The sequence below is a fragment of the Aegilops tauschii genome, chromosome 5, assembly GCF_002575655.3.
Source record: "Aegilops tauschii subsp. strangulata cultivar AL8/78 chromosome 5, Aet v6.0, whole genome shotgun sequence".
NCBI lineage: Eukaryota > Viridiplantae > Streptophyta > Magnoliopsida > Poales > Poaceae > Aegilops > Aegilops tauschii.
Genome location: NC_053039.3, coordinates 531,363,343 through 531,370,197, shown reverse-complemented (window position 1 = coordinate 531,370,197; position 6,855 = coordinate 531,363,343). Strand labels below are relative to the sequence as shown.

At 45.8% G+C, this 6,855-nt stretch overlaps 1 pseudogene; it reads right to left on the bottom strand.

Annotated features, from left to right (window-relative positions):
• Positions 1–5,343: 5,343 nt before the first annotated feature.
• LOC109761386 (uncharacterized) lies at positions 5,344–6,152 on the bottom strand (annotated as a pseudogene).
• Positions 6,153–6,855: the final 703 nt, after the last annotated feature.

Here is a 6,855-nt window from a genome sequence, read left to right as displayed (position 1 = left end):
TGACTTTCCTTTTTTTTTTGAAATTGTGTATGACTTTCCTGAGATCCATAAAAACATTACACTCCATTTTGATTTCTAGGTCTTTTTTTGTTTTGACTATTTATTATCTCTATGCAGGACTTTGATTACGTTTTCACCAGGCGCTTTAGTGCTTATTTTGATGAAGAGCAATGCTACACGTACGAAAGCTAACGTGAGGATTTTACGTAAAAACTGACGTTGAGGTAATTAATTGGATCAGGATTAGCGGTTGGGCCCCACCCCCGTTAAAATCAGGGGGCGGAGGAGAGGATTTAGGGGTGGTTTAGTAAACTTACGTAGCATCTTTCGTAAGTGTAAAATTATTGTTTGATGAAATAGGCTGGGGCGCTGCCAATTCATTAGAAGATGATGAACTTGTGTTGATCTTGCATTTTCATTCATTTATGTGATAAGTAATTTCTAACGGAGGGAGCATGCTTGGTTCAATCAAGAGATCAAACCTGCATGCATGGGCATTCATACAAGAATAAATGCTCAATAAAAGCACGCTTATTTTGTGCTTTGATTTTTCTTTCGGTAATGATATATCACTAACGACTTAACGAGTACATTCAGGTGCCAAATCACACCTGGAAAGTATGTGGTATAAACAATACAAATAAATAACAATGCAATAGCTGAAGTTAATCTCACAATTGTCAAGTGACGGTTACAAATTCCATAACCTGAAATCGCCTTGAAAATCACACCTTTTATTATACAGTTCTGCTAAATCTCAGTCGACTGAGACTTGGTTATGTCTCGGTCACTGCTATATTCGTTCGATCTTGCGTGTAGATCCGTGAAAATTTTTCTTTTTGGCTTTTTCTTTCTTCTTCTTATATAATATGTCACTTGACTGAGACTTGGTTAAATCTCAATCGACTGAAACCTAGCCACACCCTTTATTATATCAACCTCTAGAAAGTGAAGGGAACTATACTTTTTGTCCAAGATTAATAAATATGACACCTAAACCAAGTTAAATTCTAGAGGTTGATGACAAAATGTGAAACAAAAAAGGATTACAAATTTGCAATAAATTGTTTTTTAAATATCACCTAAATCAAGAGAATTCAATAAATTGGTTGATAGGAAACAAAAGAGAATTGCAGAAGTTTGAACCCACCATTTTATTTATTTATTTATTTTCTTATTAGTTTTCCCTTTCTTAGGTTTTTTTATGAACTTGAAACACCCTCCCCCCCCCCCTCTGAAGGCAAACTTCCTGGGAGATATAGCTCCCCCTATAACCACCCCCACAGCCCGGCCCTTCCAGGCATACCCCCCTATTCCCGTGCCCGTACAACCGTAGACCATGTACACGCCATGTCCTATCCTATACCTATAGGTCTACCGCATTTTACAAGTCTCTACTACTATCTACTACTCCCTCTATAAAAAAAATGGTGATCTAAACGCTCTTATACACCTTTACAGAGAGACTACTACTCTACTTGGTGATAGCCTTGCGAAGGCGAGCGTCCATAAATTCCTGTAATTGCTGCTAAACTAACGATGTGGGACTAAAAAAACTGTAGTGGGAACACCGTCGCCCACTTACCGGACTGGTCGCCGCCCGGCGCCTCCCGCTGCTCCACCGCCCGTATGCGCCCCCGCGGATCCGTCTATGCACATGTGGCCTCCATCTTCCTCCCCTTCCTCCTCCCCGGTCGTCGGCAATGCTCGCCGCCGATCTCATCTACCTCCTTACAGTGGAAAGAAACAGAGACACCGTGGACTAGATCGAGGAATCACCTGGATTAGTTCGAGGAGTCGCCGCTTAGAGGGAGAGACGTAGGGAGGGCGGCAACGACGGAGGATTCCGGTGGAGTGCCTCCCGTGCGGGCATGGACTCTATCACTCTTGGGAGAACGGGGAAGGAAGAGGCAGTGTGTGTGTATCGGGCCGAAAGTGGCGCCGTAGGCCCATGACGCCACACGTGCGAACCAGCTTCCAGAGCCCTTCCTCTGGTTTCTTTTTGTGGTTTTTATTAGTACAGTACTATTTTTCAAAATAGGCACGTGCTGCATTCGTTAAAACACGCAGCAAGCTAGTATTTCTTTTTGGGTCCGTCTATGTTACATCTAGATGTGATATAATGTCTCACATCTAAGTATGATGTCATGTGTTTTGCAATCATCCCTGCTGGACTTTTTTGTTGTTTGTCTGTTTTTTAGCCTTTTCCGCTTTTGTGTGCTGTCAGGTTGAACACATGCGGGCTGCCTGGTCAGCGCTAGCTAGCTCAGCTCCCTCGCTGGCCTTGACTTGATTGATACTGTACTAGTCTGCATGGATGAGAAGCAGCCCTATTGTGTATAAAGCCCGTACCCTTTAGTTTTTTTTTTGCAAAGTGCCCTCCAGCTTGTCCCTAGGTTGACGTCTTTTAGGTCAATTTACCCCATCCGCAAAACATGAAAAAAGTTTATGATTTGTTTTTAAGAATTTGAAATAAAAATAGTGGTAGCTTAAAAAGTGTTCATCAATTCAAAAAAGGTCAGAAATTAGAAAAATATATTCGCGATATAAAAGATGTTCAAGAATTTGAAAAATGTTCGCTAACTTCAAAAGTTTTCACCAATTCAATACATATTGGTGAATTAAAATGATATTCATGGACTTGTTAAATTTTCATGATTTTCTAAATATATTCATGAATAAAAGAAATGTTCAAGAATTCAAAAAAAAGGTCATGAATTTAAAAAATGTACATTGGGACAAAAAAATGGTCGAACCTAGTTGCGAGTTGATGGTGGACTTGAAATTGGGTAAGAAAATGTCGGGGCCAGTTGCGAGTCAAGGATGGACTTGCAACTGGGGCAAATAAAAGGGTCAATGGCCGAGTTGCATGTCAATGATGGACTTTTAACTGGGATGAAAAATTGATTATAGCCCAGTTGCGAGTCAAGAGTGGACTTGTAACTGGGACAACTACACAAAACAACAATACCAGTTGCGAGTCGAGGATGGACTTGCAGCTGGGACAACTACACAAAACTACGCTAGGAGTTGCGAGTCGATGGTGAACTTGCAACTAGTACAACAACAAATCTATATGCCTAGTTGCGAGTCGAAGGTGGACTTGCAACTGGGACAACTACGAAACTACAAGCCTAGTTGCGAGTCAAGGGAGGACTTGCAACTGGGGATGAAAACAAACTATGGGTTTAGTTGCAGGCTTAGTTGTGAGTGCAAACTTATAACAAGGACAACTACACAAAAACTACGATACTATTTGCGAGTCAAGGGTGGAGTCGCAAGTGGACAAGGAGAAAATACGAGCCCAGTTGCGAGTCGAACGTGGACTTGTAGCTGGGATGCAAAATAAAACAACCGGCCAGTTGCGAGTCAAGGGTAGACTTGTAACTGGGACAATAAAAACATAGACTTCAGTTGCCAGTCGAGGGTGGGCTTGCAACTCGAAAAACTATGAACCCACTTGCGAGTCGATGATTGACTTGCAACTGGGATGAAACAATCTATGGGCCAGTTGCAAGTTAAGGGTGGACCTGCAACTGCGATGAAAGTGAAAATACATTTGGAGTTACGAGTTAACAATGAGCTTGCAGCTGGGATGAAACAAAAAATGGGCCCAATTGCGAGTGGAGGATGGATTTGCAACTGGGATGAGAAATAAAACATAGGCTTCAGTTGCAAGTCGATGGCGGGCTTGCAACTCGGATAACTATGAGCCCACTTGCGAGTCAACAACAGACTTGCAACTGGTACAACTACTAAATCATGTGCTCAGTTGCGAGTCAAGGGTCGACTTGCAACTGGGATGAAACGGTATACGAAATTGTACGCTTGAAAATTAGATGAGACATTGCCAAATCTCTATCTCGACGAGTAACAACTTTTGTGAAATAGAGGACCATATACTAACACCGGCGCAAGCATAGGAGACAACGAGAATAAATGGCCACAAGAGCGACACCAAAAACCGGCCCGACAGTGCAAACACCATCACGAGACAAGGAACATGCATGTGAACAAAATAATTTTGCACAAAACATACATGTTTAATCGCGTGGTGAACAACTTAGGTGTGACATAGCTAAAAACATCTAGATGGGAATTAGCTAATCCGAAAAAAATAAAAATAGAGATATCTAAAATAGATGTGAAAACAAAAAACAAAATCATGAATTTAAAAAATGGAAAAACAAAAACAAAAAACAATCTGGTCCTCGAATTGCGTGTCAAGAATGGACTCGCACCGAGGACAAAAACTGATCAAGCCCAGTTACATATCAAGCGCAAGCCAAAGCCTATCTCTCCGCGGAGCTTGTCTCTTCGACATTGAACTTGAAAGTAAATAGAAATACATAGCGACAAGCAATAGAGCATGTCACATCCACTTTTACAACACATGTCAGAAGAAATGGAGGGCAAGCAAATAGAGACCTGACAAGTGAACAAACAAAACATGGTGACATAGGAATACATGGCCGCCAACATGAGGTCCAGAGTGTGCGGAAAAATTAAAACAATAAAGTCCAACAAACAACATCTAGTATGCGTGAAATTAGAAATTTGATCACGTGGTCTCGCTTAGGATATTATTTGGGCGATAGAAAAAAGACAAATAAAATATAATAAATGAAATGTTTTTTAACCTGAATACAAAATGAAATGTTGGTACAAGGAGATAGTGCAACTGCATGGTGCTTAAAAATGTAACAGAAATGGGAGACTAGAGAGTCAATCCATTCATGTGTTTTGAGTTAACCACAAAAGGATCAAGACACATGGATTCGTGGCACTCTCGTGACAAACCCTCGTACAGCTGTGTGAGTCTTTTTTTTTCTAAGGATCAACAGTCGCATGAGTCAAACAAGAAAAGACAAACAAAACACAACCGGCCCATCTAACAATTCCTGCTGGGCCTCGCTACTAATAACACCGCGAACCAGAACGCACCGCGACAAGCGACAAGCCAGGCGATCGACCAGAAACACAAATCTTAGCACGTGAAAATCCAACGGCAGACAAGTTAGATGTGATATAGCTACTTCACATCTAGATGTGAAATAGCAAATCTGTTTCTTTTTTCATCGAGAGCAAGCTAGTATCTTGTTGCCACTAACTCGTATACAAGATGTTGTACGATACTGAACAGATACATCAGGTGATATTTTAGTTCAGTTTTTTTTTTCTTGATGTGGAGGAGTTCCGACGCAAGGTGTCGTCGTCTCAAAGGAGAGGAGGGAGCTGCCGCAATGGACTGGCGACGAGCGGGTGTGGGAGATTGAGAGCATCTCCAACGGGCGCCGAACACGCCGCGCACTAAAAACTGCTTTGCCGCGCGCCCATCGCCTGGTTTGGCGCGGCGCGCAGCGCTGGCTCCAGCAGCCGCGCTAAAAAGCAGCGCGCAGCTTCAGCAGTGCGCGCGCTCATTCTACAACATTTTTTTATAAAAATTGCATAGATAAAAAAGATACAAAGGTATTTTACATCGGTGCAACTAGATAGATAGTTCGAAAGCATAGATAAGTAGAACTACGGTGCAACTAGATAGAAACTACTACGGCATACATAGATAGAAACTACTCCAAGTCGCTACCATCATCATCATCATCATCCTCGTCGGTGTTGTCCGAGGTATCGAGCCATATGTCGTCCCAACGTTCATCGTCTGACGTGAAGATCGACCTCCCACCTGCTGCAACGATATCGGACTACGCATTCGCCAATTCCTTCCGCCGACGCCGGTCCGCCCGCTCCGCACGGCACCTTGCCGTCCTCTCCGCCCAGTAGGCACGCTCGTCGGCGACGTCCTCCGGGTGGCGACGGCGCCACTCCGCCATGGCTCGCTCGTCCTCCTCGGCGATGAGGAGGCGGCGCTGCCGCCGAGCGTGGTCGGCACGGTCCATGTCGGTGATGAGACGCGGCGGAGGGGCGACGCGCTGCGCCTGCTCGCGCGTGAAGACGTCCCGGAAGTTCATCTGCGACCGGGGCCTCTCCAAGCGCCACGCCGCCGCGTCGTACGCGCGGGCCGCCTCGTGCGCGCTCCGGAACGACCCGAGGCCGAGCCGGACATCGCCGGACTGGATCTCGGCGGAGTACCAGCCGTTGGGGCCCTCGCGGACGCCGCGGTAACCCGAAGAACCCCGGCGGCGCGGCGGCATGGTGGCGCGGTGGTGGCACGGAAAGCGGCGAAGCGGCGAGGTTGCGAGGGGAGGGCGCGTGGCTGTGTTCTGTGCGCATGGCGAGCGCGGGACTTTATAGGCGCGCGCGAAGCGGCGCGCCAAATGTACCGCGTCGCGTGCCGATTCTCCCGCGCGCGGTAAGTTCCCGCCACTGCTGGAGCGCGCGGAACCAGCCGGCGCGCGTTAAAACCAAACTTTACCGCACGGGCGCGCCTTTTGCCGCGCCTGTTGGAGATGCTCTGAGGAAAGAGAGGGGTCCCAAGGAGCCCAAACCATACGGTTTCGTCTACAGGGACACATATCAGGTTCATGGCGTCGCATGCGGTATCTTGGGAAGGTAAGGGCGAAGGCATGATCCAGATATGGATGTAAACTCGCCATCGTCGGTGACGACGATCGTCATCGTGCAACTACCGTCACCTCCCTGTCCAGTCAAGCCACTCCAGGTCTATGCCCAGCTGTGGGTATTCATCGTGGAGAAAGACCTCGACAGCTACAGACACCAATTGGAGGTGTACCCCCAACATTTCACTGAAAGTCAGTTTTCAATCACGGGATCCCCAGATGGGGTTTGCGTTCCAACCTGCTTGACCTATGCAAGTGCACCTGAAGTACTGAACTATGAACTTTAGCAACGGATATAGCAAGCAGCTACTGAAGATGCAATTTCACAGCGTCCAAT